Below are 16,839 nucleotides of genomic sequence, written 5' to 3'. Positions count from 1 at the left end.
CTGGCTGGACGGAACCAGCGGTGAAGATATCTCGGGCTCGGCGGGGCTGGACGGAACCAGCAGTGAGGAGGGCTCAGGTTCGGCAGGGCTGGACGGAACCAGCAGTGAGGAGGGCTCAGGTTCGGCAGGGCTGGACGGAACCAGCGGTGAGGAGATCTCGGGCTCGGCGGGACTGGACGGAACCAGCGGTGAGGAGGGCTCGGGCGTTGGAGTGGGGCTGGTGACGTCATCGACGGTGAAGGATGATCCACAGGACACCAGCACCCACTCCACATAGGCCGCGAAGCTCCAATGAGGGCCCTTCCCAGACAACTGCTCTCTGGTGGCGGTGTTGAGGCCGGCATGTAAGAAGCTGCGGAGGCTGTCGTCCGGGAAAGTTGTGGCTGGAGCGAGGTGGAGGAAATCCACCAAATGATCCTCTAAGGAAAGGATCCATCGTGATTAGGTCGGTCGTTCTGTCCCGGTGTGTGTTGTGGAGTGCAGGCAGAAGAAGACAGAAGAGGTAAATGCTCCAATTCAATTAATTTACTGAAGACTCAAACAGGTACAGGTAAACGAATACGGACAGAAACACTCACAAACTCAGGGTCACATCTACAACGGCCGACCATGACTGAAGGAACACAGGCAAACTAAATACATGAATGAATCAAACATAATGAGGTGAAATACAGGTGAAACAGATGATGAAGACGATCAACAGGTGGATGATTGCGGGAGTGAGTTCAGGTGAGGAGACAAGAGGATCCTTGGAAGTGTAGTGAAGAAGACGCAGACAGAACTGTGCAGATGGAGACTGTGACACATATACTGTGTGTGTATGTATATTTCTTTCTTTCTTTCTTTCTTTCTTTCTTTCTTTCTTTCTTTTTGCACATTTGCGCAGCAGGTCATTGTGTCATGAGTCAGATGATTTAGTCTCTGTCAGTGGAAATGCACCCATCACAACAAGCTGATGGCCTATTGTGATATTGTTTGTCATATTTTTGCAAATATTTGCCACATGCCGTTCCAGAAAATTACTTTTGGCATGCCAGATAAGCATCTGAATATAAATTTACAAAAGTTAAAAGTCATCAGAAGATGTCCGAGTCATGACTTTCCTTTAGTCGGAAGCCTTTAATAGAGCATATCTTTTATATCTGCAAGAGTAAAATTATCATTTGTACAATTTAATTCAAAATAAGTTACGATATTTCCAAGGTGGCAGGTGGAATTAGTTAAGTTAATGAGTAGATATGTGGAAACAAAAGAAACAAAATACAAAAAAAAAAAAAAAAAACTACTCCTGACTGAGTTATTAAAGAGGCTAGTCATGTAATATTAGCATCATGTTTCTGCAACAATATTTATCTTTATTTCCATTGTAGAATTACTTATTTAAAGCACCACAAATGTGTTGTGTAAATGATAATATTTCATCATAAAAAGCAGGATTTCATGTTCATTCATATTTAATTATATATATTCACTCAACTACAATAATTAGAATAGAAAGTATTACACTTTACAGTTTTGATAACAAAACAAGGAACAAGCCTCAAGCAAATCATAAAAAAAAATATTCCACATTAAACACTATCAGATTGCATGAATAGTTTAAAATGATGGCACTCTGTTATACACACCTATTACCAAACCAAATCAATTTCATTTACTTGGCCATTAATGAGGTGAATCTCACAAAAAATCATGTCTGTGTGAAATGTGTGTAATGCATCACTCTAACATTTTACTATGGACTTTGTATTGTCATATTTGTAAAAAAAAAAAAAAAAAAAAAAAAAAAAACAAAACGGAATGGTTCTAAAACAAGCTTCAGTTTCTGGACACCAAAAAATAATTAAATAATTAAAAAAAAAAATTGATTTTATTTTGAGTAGAAATCTTCTTGTGAAGCAAACACTCACCCAAGAACCTGGATGAGATTTTCTTCTGGTTGCTATTTTTTGAGTTACCAAAATAGCAATTCTCTACCACAAGGCTTTAAGGAGTTAGTGAAAAGGAGTTAGTAAAAAGGAGTGAAGATATAGAAACCACAGAAGCTCTTTCCTCTGTTTATGTATATGGGCTCTGGCTTTCTAAAACTTTCTGAAGTAGTAAAGTACACTGCATGGCCTGCTTTTGGGGAAATGTGGTCAAACATTAAAGGTTTTCACACTGTTGATTTTTGACAGAGGCATTGTCGTTAAATTGATTCTTCCAGTCCAGCATGTAAGAAAGCCAGCGGTGGAACTGAGACTTCCACTGGAACTCCACTTCATCAATACTCAATACAGCAGAAAGAGAGAGAGAGAGAGAGAGAGAGAGAGAGAGAGAGAGAGAGAGAGAGAGAGAGAGAGAGAGAGAGAGAGAGAGAGAGAGAGAGAGAGAGAGGCAGGTCCAGTTTGATGTGCAGTGGTGCATGTATGTATTTTTGTGGTAACAGCCCTAATGAAAAAGTTATAAATTGCTTTACATTTTTCTCATCATGAAGCCGTACATCGTATTTTGATTGAGCAGAACCAAAACCTCAATCAAATATTCAAAGCTCTTCTCAATGTTTGGCCTGTTATCAATGGACAACTGTCTTTAATAACACAAACCCAAAATAATGTCCAAGATAAAACGTTAAAGCAATAGTTCACCCAAAATAGTTCACTCTTTTTTTCCATATTTTTAATATATAATGGCGGTTCGAGTGAACGCTGGCGTGACTGTCTACTACTTTTTCAAGTTTTGACCTTCCCTCTGTTCAAGCCATTTCGGACATTATTCATAAATCTAAAACCTTCACATGTCAGCTCGATCCACTTCCCTCCACCCTGGTTAAATCCTGCTGCTCTTCACTTGCCCCTCTCATCACTGAGATTATTCACTCTTCCCTAAGCTCCGGTTCAGTCCCCCCTTCACTTAAAATTGACTCAGTCACACCCATTCTTTTTTTGTGAACAATTTTTTATTTTTTTATTTTTTTTATTTAAAATTGCCTCGGTCACACCCATTCTGAAAAAAACAGGTCTGGACCCCACTAATTTTAGCAATCTCCGTCCCATATCTAACTTACCCTTCTTATCCAAAATTCTGGAAAAAAACAGTCGCTTCTCAACTTCATAATCACCTCATGTTGAATAGCATCTACGAGCAGTTTCAATCAGGCTTCCATCCCCTTCACAGCACTGAAACCGCACTCATTAAAATTACAGATGACCTTCTCATGGCTTCTGATTCTGGGTTACTTTCAATTCTCATTCTTTTGGACCTCACTGCAGCTTTCGATACCATTTCTCATCCCATCCTCCTCAGTCGATTATCATCTATTGGTATCACTCACACTCCCATAGCCTGGTTTACTTCTTACATTTCAGATCGCACACAGTTCATACAACTAAAAACCCAGAAATCCGTTACCTTCCCCGTCTCCACTGGAGTGCCCCAAGGCTCTGTATTGGGGCCTCTCCTTTTTATCATATACATCCTCCCTCTTGCTCACATTCACCGTAAACATAACATTAAATTTCATTGCTATGCTGACGACACCCAGCTCTACCTTTCTACTAAACCATCTTCTTTACTCCCACCAACCTCTCTTACCCTCTGTCTCCAAGAAATTCACTCTTGGTTTTCATCTAACTTTCTCAAACTGAACAGCTCAAAAACCGAAGTCCTCCTAGTGGGCTCACCTCATACCCTCTCCAAAGCTAATACAGTTTCCATTACCATTGATAACTCAACTGTCCTTCCCTCCCCTCAGGTTAAGAGTCTGGTGTCGTCCTTGACAGCACTTTATCTTTCCACTCTCACATTAATAGCATCACCCGGTCAGCCTATTTCCACCTGCGTAATATTGCCTGCCTCCGTCCCTTTCTTACTCCCAAAACCACTGCCATCCTGGTTCACAGCCTCATCACATCTCGGTTAAATTACTTCAACTAACTTCTGTTTGGCTTCCCTAACAAGTCGCTCTGGAAGCTGCAGCTCCTACAGAACTCTGCTGCATGCCTGATTACTCAGACCCCCATTTCTCATCATATCACTCCCGTCTTGCAACAGCTACACTGGCTTCCTGTCAAACAGAGGATCATTTTTAAAATACTTCTCATCACCTTCAAAGCAGTTCATAACATGGCTCCTTCATATATCTCAGATCTTCTTCATTTAAATATCCCTACTCGTTCACTCCGATCCTCTCACAACTGCCAGCTTTCTGTTCCCTCTGCTCGTCTTGTCACAATGAGGGGCAGGGCATTTAGTCACTCTGCTCCCCATCTTTGGAATACCCTCCCTCCAGATCTTCGTACCATGGACTCATTTAATCTTTTTAAATCCAAACTCAAAACTCTGTTGTTTAGACATTCATATTCCACCTGACCCATATCACCCCAATGTTGTCTTGCCAATTTTATTGTTTTTTGTTTTAATGGTTTTTATCTGCTTTGTAGTGTCATTGGGTGTCCTGATAAGGCGCTTTAAATAAAATGTATTATTATTATTATTATTATTAAAAAAAGAAGAGATACTGTGCTATCGTATGACACAAGAAGACAAAATATTTATACAATTTTAAGGTGCATTTTGACCGTTTTAACAATTCTTCTTGTGTTCCACAGCATGCAACATTTTTAGGGGAACTATTCCTTTAAAGACCAACTATTCTAAGCAGCATACCAATGATTCAAACTAACCCAGCAGAATGACATCTTAAAGTGCACAACCCTGATAATTCATAAAAATAAAAAAAAGTTGGTAAGTTAATTAATTGTTGTCTGGTTATTCATGGAAATGCTATGGTAAAATTCCTGTTGCATTACTTACAAGTCTCATTTTCACAGAGCATTCAGTGCTGCTGAAAACACTATTTAAATGTTACTACTATTTTAGCTCCCTTACTTTCAAGCACAAGTTCTATGGTTAAATGAAATTGTTCAGAATAGAGACTCACGGCTTGCATGCAACAGAATGCCACTTGATCAATGTCAGAAAGAGAGAGAAAGCAGAACATGGCAAAATAATCATGTTCTTTATTTAGAATGAAATGAAGTGAGAGACTTCACAATCATGAAAAGATTCTCATGACAGAATCACTTGAACATCAAGAACATTTGTGTTTCATTTGAGTCAACAAAGTTCTTCAAAAATGCATATTATATAATTTAAAAAGAGTAAGCAACATGGCATTCATTCATGTTATGCCAACGCATTCTCATCCCAAGGCGTCATCTAACTGACAATTTTAACCACGCTTCAATATCCGACGCTTTAGGCACCCTTTAGCGTCAGTTACATGATACGATCCTAGGGCGTCATCTAACTGACGCTACAGGTAAAGCACCAGTTGCACAGGGTTGCCAACTCTCACGCATCTGGCGTGACACACACGCATTCAGCCTCAATCTCACGGTCTCACGCTCAACATAGAAATCTCACGCTAAATTAGACATTCTTCTGGGCTGTATTTTTTTTTGTATTACTATAAGCAAGTTCAGGCTCTTAACTACTGACTGGACGCAGAGAAAAATCGCGGGAAAAGATGACACCGACAGACTACAGAGAAGTTTACTCCTGATATGGAGCGTTTTGGCGCTTTTAAATGTGACAGAACGCAGTAGCGCGTCAGTTCAAACGGCACGTGATACAGTTGCCTAGGCTACAACACCCACAGGGCACGAGCAAAATACTGTATCTGGTAATCTCCCGCTTTATATTAACAAACTGTCAACACGGGCTTTTGCGATGCACAGAGAGACGCTGCGCTGCCTCTGACCTTGAACGTGAGTTGAGAGCGTACATTTGCACTACGTGCCTGTCTTTTTAGCAAAAAAGATATCTTTCACTAAATATCTACAGTGGCGTAGGGCGAGGGCGTGAGGTGCTGATAGCAAACTTTGACGCGTTCGACCCGAGTTCGAATCCGGCTTTTACTCTCTCTTCTCATCTGGTGTTTACTCCAAAATAAAAGCTCAAGGGTTTATTTCTTGCAAGTGAAGAAATTAGGACAAAACTATTGTAATTTTCCTATACAATAGTGTAAGTAAAATATACTTTTGAAATATTCATTTTCATTTATACAGCAGCCTACATTTATAGACTAGGCCTATATGGATTTTACGTAATAGGAATAATTATATAAATCATTATTACATTATTATAATAATCGTTTATTGCTTTCTAAAAGAGACTGAGACTTTATATCATAAAGTCTTTATATCATAGACTTTATATCATAACTAAAAAGATGTTTGATCACTCTTTAATGTCCAGGTACAAGTCGAGGCTTTTGCTTTGTTGAATGTCACAGTTCATGATTTGAAGCCGGTTAAAACTCTTAATTTTGAGCTCTCAAATTGCACCAGATTGATGCATTTAACCTTAAAATGTACAAAATTTTCTTACGGGGGAGCATGCCCCCGAACCCCCCTAGAAGGACAGAGGTCTCAATATAGTTTTAATAAATCATATGGGAAAGAACAATAATTTATGAACTTTACTCCCAACTGTTTTTTTAATCAGTAAAACTGTTAGCCTAATGCCAAATTAAAATTGGACAAACTATACATTGTGCCCTACAAGATCTTGTGATTCCCCCCCCACACACCCCCCCCCCCCCCCCCAAAAAAAAAAAATCTCACTCCAAGCAAAACTCAAAAGTTGGCAACCCTGGTTGCATTACGTTAGGTTTAGGTCTGGGGTAGGGTAAGGGTTAGATGCGATCCTAGGTCGTCATCTAAGGGTGTATTCACACCTGCCTTGTTTGGTTCGATTGAATCGAACTCTAGTTCGTTTGCCCCCTTGGTGCGGACCTTTTGGGCAGGTGTGAATACAGCAATCGAACTCGGGTGCGGACCAAACAACCAAACCGAGACCCAGCTGAAGAGGTGGTCTCGGTACGGTTCGTTTACGGTGTGAACATGAACCGACCCAATTGCAAGAAAGCACTGCGTCGAAAGAGAATATTGCGCGTCTTTCTGCGCATCGTGTGTGAATGTCTAATCGCGCAAAGATGCAAAAAAAAAATCATTTGCAGTTCATAAAGCATTTGCAGTTCACCACCTTTTGGTGGTGGTTGACGAGTTCCCCCCTTAAAGCGAGTGCCGAGAAAAATTCTATATATAAACGTAAGGATAGTTACAATACAAGGATGATGATGCGTTAATTTACGTTAAACTGGACAAACTGAATCGCAAGCGTTAACATTGACAGCACTTGTTAGTACACAATAAGAATCTCATTATTTGAATGAGTGAACTGAGCCCCTCTCTATGAATGAAAACTTTATACCTTCTCCGTCTTCTGTGCAGTGCCACTTGTAACGCAAAGTTGAGATGTTGCCCAGAGATAAAAAAAAAAAACAGTAGATGGTCAAATGAAAAGATGCACGAGAGACGAGAGTTGTCGTATTTCCCCGCGTTTATAGAGCCACTCAAACGTTACACTCGTCGTCTTCTCAAAATCCGAATTACAACTTCGTATAGATGACATTGTATCATATGATACTCATTAGTTTCTTCATATTGCGTTTGTACAAAATTAACACAAAATTAGTAAAAGAACAAATATTGCAGTATGAAATATATGGAAATATCTCCATGCTGAGCCTTTTTTTGCACTTCCTGATTTCCCTTGAGAATCCTTGTCCAATGAATGGACGACCTTAGCACACGTGTGGTTTGGTTTACAAATTTTGGTTCACTTGCAAAAAGAGCAGTGTGAAAGCGAACCGTACCAAAAAAAAAAAAAAAATTATTTGGTCCGGACCAAAGCAAGTGAACTATCGGACTTTCCTGGTGCGAATACACCCTAACTGACACTAAAGGGTGCCTAAAGCGTCAGATATTGAAGCATGGTCAACATTATGCAGTAACTTTGCAACTATGTAACTTTATACAATAAATGGGGCCGTGATACATTTTTCTATTAAAGGATATACCAGACTTTCTGAAATATGCACTTAATTAATACTTAATTATGCACAGTGGCAATGAAACATCAAATCCATTGTCAATACATTTGTGAGGTAGTTTTCAATCCAATATATGTCACTTACTAGAGGATGAATTAGCTTTGTTAGTTAAAGGGATTTTGCAAAAGACTGACAGAATGGAAAGTGATTTAGACTCAAGAACAAACAAAATGATTAGCTTACGAAATAAAACAATTAAATGTTTCGTTTTAAACATTTTGGTTGCCCCTGTGTCTACTTGTTTGTGATATTGTGATTAAAAAAATTCTGAGTTTAAAAATGATATAATGTATTAAGTCTTTATGGGTACATGAAAATGTACTACATTGTAGAAATTACCCAAATGACATAGCTGGTTTCAAATACCAGCATTTTATGCATGCTATAATGCTAATGTTTAGGGCTGGCTGCTGGTTCAATCCCTGCAAGTAGCTTGCCATGAGCTATCAATGATTTACTCTTGATTAAGACACTTAATCCCAGAATACCCCTGGGAGATTGTATCTGAAATAAGTTTATGGCATCAACTTGTTTCAAACTCCATAAATCACTGTTTACTTTACAGACTAGTTTTGGTATAAAAGCAGAGGCCAAACAGAGTTTACCATCTAGACCTGATCCCACTTATGTGCCTTTTACCCAATCAGCTACTATGACTGGTGCTGCGTCACTGATTAATATATTTATGAGCAGAGTTGATAAGATTTCTTCATTCATTTGCCCCCACCACACACACACACACACAAACCTTATTTGTGCATAAGCGTTGCAGTCTCAAAACAGGCGAGGTAGCGAATCCTCTGGGAATGGTTTTGCCTTCACAAGCGCCAGGGAGACTGAGACTGCACATGGCCCGCAGTGACAATAATTCAATTTGTGCATATGTGCATTTGTATGCGCAGTTGCTGGCGCCTGACCTCCAGTACATAAACAAGACAAGGCTTCACATAGACTCAGTTCAGAATCGATTCATTCCATTTCAGTGTCAAATTCAATTCTGCTCCCTACGGTGGCACTACCTGGAACTCCAATTCTCTTCCATTTTCAACCACCGATAATACTGACAGCCAGAACTTCAAGAGTTTCCAGACCCTACAGTATTGAGCATCACCTTGCGAAGACCTCCAAAAAGCAAATTAAAAGCATCAGTCTATATTCATTGCTTTAACCAGTAATGACAGCTGTGAAGACAGCCCAAGGTTTACAAGATGATTTTAAGTGTGCCAAAAGCTGTTTAAATATAAAACGTACAAGCAACATGCTTCCAGTACATAATGCTGTGACTTGCTCTCCCACCTTATGTTTAGTAACGCACTTAAAAGCACACGTCTCTAACTGGAGGGCTGGAAACAGACCACAAGCTACATGTTTAGTTGAAATGGTTTAAATGAGCAAGGAACTACAGCAAAATGCTTTTAACTTTCTCTTCAAATAGCTTCCACTCTTAAACCTTTAGCAAAATATTCACTAACAAATAGAATATCAAACCTGCTATACCAGAAACTACACCCCCCCCCAAAAAAAATTTTTGTGGAAAAAAAGTGTTTTTGTGGAAAAATATCTGGTTTCCAACAGAAAATGATTTTATTTGAAAATTCTAGAGATAATTCATTGGAAAAAAAAAAAAAACATTAACACCATTCATTAAATGGTTGGACTAATTTGTCACAAAATAAAGTGCCCTCTGTCAATGAGTTCAGAAATTAATAAATGAGTGACAACAAACAAAAATGTAATAATTTTGTATGTATGTACCAGTAATTGTGGAACTGTGAAGATAGATAGAAAATAAACATATGCTTTTAATCAAACACATCTGAAATTGAAATCTTTAAACAAACCAATTGCAATACGAACAGCAGTGCAAATGGACCTTACTAGTTATATTCCTCAAAGAGGCTGTCATCACTATCATGATGCTCCACAAGCCCCTTCCATAGAATGTCATCCTTGCTCCCAATTCGATATGCAGCATTTCTTAAATCAATGAATGATGCTCTCCTGGCTTATGGCATCCCATGCTTGGAGGATCCAAGTACAGAGCAGATGCACTGCTGGCTTCTTAAGTTTTCCAGTAGGCGTCAGTGAGTGATCGCCTGACAGGAGCCTCTCAGTGAACCTCTTGCACAGATTAACTTTGAATGGTTTGTTGACGACTACATCTAATACAGCTGGCTTGTCATCCCCCCTGGTATGATCACTAGATCACCGTTCATTTTCCACGCTTTATTTTTGACGGGCTCCATCAAGTGTCGCGGAATGCATCCAAAGTGAGTATATTTCTTTCAGAGCAACGTGGCACTCTGGCACCTGCCCCACACTATTTGAGCCAGTCCACTACCAGGTCAGTATCCATCAAGACATTTCCTGGGCATGTACGATAATGGCATTGTCTCTTTTGGCATAGTCTTGAGTTTCAAAATCACATAAAGGGAGAGATTGGTCCCATCCTTGAGCCACGACAACATTACAGTGATTCCGTTTTTTTTTTAATTTCCAGTAGATCACACAAATAACTGATTTCTGCCCTTTCTTGGCAACAGTGACAGATGTTGGCATGTCAAAAAACACTGGTGTTTGGTCATCATTCCCTATCTGTATGAGTAAGTTTTCCTCAGTTTATGCATATCGCTAAAAAGTACAGCAACTTCTTCTCGAAGTCTGAGGGCAGGCCTTGGGCCAGACTTGTTCTACGACGCAGTGTCAGCCCTTTGCACTGCATAATTTGTGTACACCACCCAACGCTAGCTTTAAATTCCTTGTCGGTATGTTCAGCTCCTTGGCTATCTCTAGAGCCCTCAGGCGAATGATTTCTCTTGTGATTGGCATCGCATCCCAACGTTTTTCTATCACATATTCATAGATTCTGTCATCAAGTTCTGCATACTTGTCACTTTGAGGTCCACGTTAAGCTTTCCTTTGGCTGTTTCCTCAGTCATTCTTTTTGTGCTCGCCACCGTCGAATGTTGAGTTCCGTGACTCCAATTTTTTTTGCCAGCTTTGCAATATTAGATGATTCCGTCTCATTCACTACCGTAAGTTTAAAGTTGGCATCATTTGTCACATTTAATTGCTCACATTTTCTTTATTTAAAGTAGTGTAATAATCTAATTGTATAGTTTAATAATCTACAAGGATTTCTGTAGCTCAAATAGTTCATGGCTGAGAATCAAACCCATGGCCTTAATGTTGTATGTTCCACTGATAAAGTTTATATCTTGAATGCAATGCAAGTTGCTTTAGATAAAAGCATCTACCAAATGCAAAAATGTAAATGTAAATAATTGCTGTGCTTCTGAAACACTCAACCCTCTCCGGTCCTGCATTAAGCTCCACTAGCTGGCCAGGTCTGCACTACAGCTGTCCTCAAGAGACTAGAAGATGACACATGTGCTGGCCAGGCAGAGCTGAAGAGACATGCAGAAGCGAACATGTCGTGGTTTTCTTTGTTTATGTGGTGTGGGTGGGTGGTTGTTCTCATTCTGTGACTCTCACCTGTGACATACCACAGTTTTGGCAGGAAACTGTCCCAGAACTTGCACTGCTGGGCTCCAAGCATTCGGAATGTTTGTGACAGGCCAGTGTTAAGCGTGACATACTGTTGATGTTCCAGCATGAATGGCGACCAATCTACTCCCTCCATACTTGGATACCTGAAACATCAAGCCAGGAAATAGACTGAAAGGTCAGTTTATGTTTGGTACCAAGTTACATCAATACATGCTCCAAAACAACTGAAGCCCAAAAAAAAATTAAAAAAAAAAAAAAAATATATATATATATATATATATATATATACTGTATATGGTATGACTCAATAGCTATGACGTTGATGCACTCTTGTAAAGAATGCCTTGCAGTCCATTACAACAAGAGGCTTTGAATCTTAATGCACAATCCCAGCAAAGTAAAGTCTTCAAAACAATACTTAAGAAATTGCAACCGATATTTTAATAAGCGAATCTGTCCATTTCAGCAAAAGATTAACTTCAGCATGTTTCATTGTGATCTTGTTTACTGATCATGTTCATTGATAAATTAGCATCATGTCATTTCCCTCTAGCGTGAAGAGTGTATGAAGTGTTAATTGAAAGAAACTAAGCTTGCTCACAGCCACAATAAAGGCTGTTTCTGCTTCTCTATAATTTATGCCAAACAAATGAGGATGCAAATCAACACTAGCCTGCCAGCAACAGCAAGACTTGTTTTTTTTTTTACACATCAACTGAACAACTGTGAGCAGATGAAAGCCTGTCTTCACTAAGATATTATGGATTAAACATCTAAAATATTTCTCAAAGATAAACGTAAATAATTCCTTAACTGTTTATAATAAATGTATACACAAATACATTGAAACTGTCTTGTGTAAACAAAATTTGAGTATGATATTCTCAGTTATAAAATAATTGTTCAGTCAAGAATGAAAAATTGTCATTCCAACACCTTACAACGTTCTTTTTTCCTGTTCTGTGGAAAACTAATAGGCAGAATTCGTAAACTGATTTTTCTCCAAACAGTGAAGGAGAAAAAAAAATCCGGTCAGATGCTTCAAAAGGAAAAAAATAACATATTTCTATGTTTATACACCACAATGCTTATGATGGTACAAGTCACATGGGGTTTTTTTTATCTGTTAAACAGACTAACGACTACATTGAAGTTGTTATTCAGTGAAAATGTTCTAGGTAGCTTTCAAGCCTAAGCCTAATTGACTGAAATGTCAATGATGACATTATTGAGGTCAAAACTGGTGTGTTGTCAGCACAAGTGATATGTGAATATACAGGGGTTGGACAATGAAACTGAAACACTGGCCAATGTTGGAGGTTTCACATCTATATGCCTGGCGGCCAATCTTCAGAGTGAAGCACGGGTGGATCAGTGATGGTTTGAGCTCCAATATCATTACAATCCTGATTGTATTTGATGGACACGACACTGCCGAGGACTACCAAACGCTTCTGAAGGATCATGAGCACCTGATGCTCAAACGGTGTATCAGCATGATCATGCACCAACACACACAGCAAGACTTGTGACAGAAGGGTTTGATGAAGATGAAAGTGACGTTGAACATCTCCCATGGTCTGACAGTCACCAGATCTGAATATTATTGAGGTGTTTTGGAGGAGCGAGTCCACCAGCATCATATAGTGACTGTTCTGGAAGAGGAACGGCTCATAATCCCTCTGGTCACTGTGAAGGACTTCTATCTGTCAATTGGTGCTGTATTTGGATGCAAAATGAGGCCCTCACCATTCTAACAAATTATTGTGTAGTAAAACCAGGTGTTTCAGTTTTTTTGTCCAACCCCTGTATGTAAGAACAAATGAAATTTGACAGCCACCCCACTGGCAAGACAGAAAAACAACTTCCTTTTATCTTCCACATTATCAGAAAATGTGTACAACAATTGTACCTGTAGCTTGTCACACGGACAGTACCCTTAAAGGGGTCATATAGTGGCATTTTCACACAAGTTAATTTGATTCTTTAGGGTCTAAATAAAAAGTTCATAATAATGATAATTAATAATTATCATTAGTATTGTAAGAAAACACTAATTTTACCTGGTCAAAAACAGCTCTGTATTCAGCACGCTGTTTAAGTGCATGTGTCTTTAAATGATAATGTGCTTATCCCACTGAGCTTATCTCAGAATGCCTGTGGTGCTTTCTGACACAACCAGTGTTGGGTAAGTTACTCTAAAAAAGTAATTAATTACTAGTTACTAATTACCTCTTCAACCATGTAATTAGATTACTGTACTAATTACTCTCTCTAAAAAGTATTTAATTACTAATTACTTTCAAAATCCCATATCAATCTCAACCAGCTGAATACAAGGATAGACATGAATCTGTTTTAATTATTTCAAATAAATACTACAAAATTGCATGAATTATCCTTAAACAGAACATACTTTTTAACATCAGACAATACATTTTGATGTTAAACCCACTATTGTTTAATGTCTGATCTCATGACATTTCACACTTTTTTCATACATATTCTACAATTCATACGAATTTGTACGAGTGCGGTCGTACAATTTACGACCTCATAAAATACATACGAATCGTTTTGAGATCGGATTGATCTATACACAGTATTTACCTCAATTACATCAGAAGTAACTGTAATTAAATTACAGATAAATGAAGAGTAATCCCTTACTTTACATTTTCAAGGGAAAATTAATTAAATTATAGTAACTAATTACTTAGTAATTAGTTACACCCAACACTGAACACTACACACGTGGAGTTGATTTCAATTACACAAGTCTGGATGTTAAGACTTCACGCTGATTTCATGCTTTACAGTAAACTATACTTCTCCATTCATTTACGCTTCTTTCCATATGGTGGTGACTCCCCTTCAGTCTGGTGTTAACGGCTGCAGTGTACTTGGTGCATCAGCACACACAACGGCTGCAACTACAGTGTGGTTTCCCTAGTGGACCAGCACGACAACCGTCTGGATTGAGCCAAGTAGGGGACATCTCTAGGGTCTTCAAGTGGGCACCTTCCATCCTCAGTGTTTCGTTGACTAGCCCACGACACCTCAAGAGGGTTTGACAGTGACGCGTCCCAGAGTAAGGCACAAAGTTGTCCATTTAACCTTTTCACACGCAAGTTTAAAATATTTACATTTATTTACATTTAGATTTACTCATTTAACTGACACTTATATCCAAAGCAACTTACAATTTCTATATATGTCAGAGGTCGCACGCCTCTGGAGTAGGGGTTAAGTGTCTTAGGGAGGCCCAATGATGCACCAGTGAGGAATTGGTCTCGATTGATAAGACTCTGGTCACGGATGCCAAATCCAGGTGCACCATATACAAGGAGGTATGTCCCTTCATCTTTGTTCAATCCCAAAAAAACTTCTGTCTTTAGAAAACGTCCTGACGGGATTAAGACACTCGGCATGTCTAACCGAAATTCTCTATCCACTGTTGGAGGAAAGGGCACATTTATTATCATAGGATAAAGAATGACATTTAATTGAAGACTGACTATCTTCTCAGGTTCAACTGCTCTTAAGCAAGCCTCCATTTCATCAACAGATGAAAAGTGTACAAGTGGGCAGTTCAGAAGCTGAGACAGAGTCAAAGAACAGTTCCAGGCCTGAGCTGGCTCCACGGTTGCCCACATGGCATTGGGACTGCCATTCTGGAGAATTGGAGCGGGTGAACAGACCATGGCTGCCCTGTGAAAGCAAATGGTGTCCCACAGAGCCAGCACCGGCACTCTCTCCAAACAAGGTAACGGAGAAGCGCTGATCAAACAGACCAGCATTACCTTTAACACTTTTACTTTTAGGTAGAGATAGGAAACCCAATGCAACTACTCTGTAATTCATTGACACCACCACCACTTGTCTCGACACATCGTACACATCCAGGGAGGCAATACCTGTGGAAAAGCCTCCACCATTGATCCACACCATAACTGGGACTAACAGTTTTGGCTTGGTTCTAGAGGTTGTTTGAGGGAGTCCAGCCATTGAGGTACAGTCTTCACTAATCCTGGTGTTGGGATTCCACATCTCAGCTCCAGGTAATCCTGGGTACAATGAATCCTGTTCCTGGAAGCAGGAATTGGAGTACCGGGTGGCACCTCATATCCCATTCCACTCTTCAGCAGGCTCTGGTCATTTGAACCAAAGCAGGTCCAATGGAGTCTTTGCATTCCCAAGGAAGGCCCCCACATACCCTGAACCTCCCGGCACAGGAAGCCTCAGTCCTCTGACTTTGCCAGTGGAGACGATCAGTTCATCTTGCCCTGCCGACGGTTGAAAGAACAAAAAAGCCAGAATCGGCAAAGTAGATATGATGTGAATGCCCATCATGGTGTATTCAAGGCTGATAAATAAAGTCATATTCATCAATTTATTTTTATTTTTTTAAACAACACCCCCATGATTAAAGCTGAAGTTACATCCAATCAGAGTTATCTGAAATAAAAGGAGTCAAAATAGTCTTTATGTTCCTTTCTAAACACCACAGTGCTGATATAAGGCAGGATATTTTTATTTTGGGAGAGAGATTACAGGTTGTTTCAGAATGTAATAGGGGTACATTAGAAGTCCTTTCTTGATTTCAAAACCCACATAAAAAATGTCACATATTGTTTGACAAGCTGGTCTAATTTGACTCTAGTTCTAAAACCATTTTAATTATTATACAAACAAACACTTAAACGTTTAGATAAAAAATAATAATAACTAAAAATATTTAGTTTTCATCTTTGTCACATTTTAAATAAATGTATGGTTTAGCTCCTCCTTCTTCTCTGGCTGATTTTAGTAAATTTAAATATATAGTAAACAGAGTAACAAGAGGTGCAATTAGAGCAGATTGAATAATTCCATGTGGGAAAACTGGAAAACTCCATCTCTCGCTCGTAGCAAACTAACGGTTTGAGGGGAGTGGTTAAGCGTTTCCCCACCCAAGCTGTGAAACCTACGTCATCAGAAAAAGAAACCGTTCCAGACCGGAAGTAACTTCAGATTTTGATTAAAGATTACCAAGGTAAAACGTTTTTTTAATATATTTTTACTTGCACGGTGTGATGCCGGTACCGTGGTGTTCCAACTTTCTTTGGTATTTAGACAAACTACATACGTAGACAAAGACTCAGATACATGACTCAAAAGCACGAAATACCGCCGACAACACACATTCAACAACTCACAAACTAAGGCAGAAACACAGGGCTTAAATAATCAGACAAGCAAACTTAACAAGGTAACAAGGGGGCGTGGACAATAGGAAACACCTGGAAAACTCAATAGACAGGGAACCACTAATAATACAAAGACAAAGATACAAAACCACATCATGACACACGGATTAATTGTTCACCACAAGACTAGTAATATGCGCT

At 39.2% G+C, this 16,839-nt stretch overlaps 1 pseudogene; it reads right to left on the bottom strand.

Annotated features, from left to right (window-relative positions):
• Window positions 1–2,145: 2,145 nt before the first annotated feature.
• LOC148977400 (cholinesterase-like) lies at window positions 2,146–15,832 on the bottom strand (annotated as a pseudogene).
• Between the last annotated feature and the right edge of the window lie 1,007 nt (window positions 15,833–16,839).

The sequence above is a fragment of the Pimephales promelas genome, chromosome 10, assembly GCF_988280905.1.
Source record: "Pimephales promelas chromosome 10, fPimPro1.hap1.1, whole genome shotgun sequence".
NCBI classification, from domain to species: domain Eukaryota; kingdom Metazoa; phylum Chordata; class Actinopteri; order Cypriniformes; family Leuciscidae; genus Pimephales; species Pimephales promelas.
The sequence above is the reverse complement of the archived record's forward strand: the minus strand, read 5'-3'. Positions and strand labels throughout refer to the sequence as shown.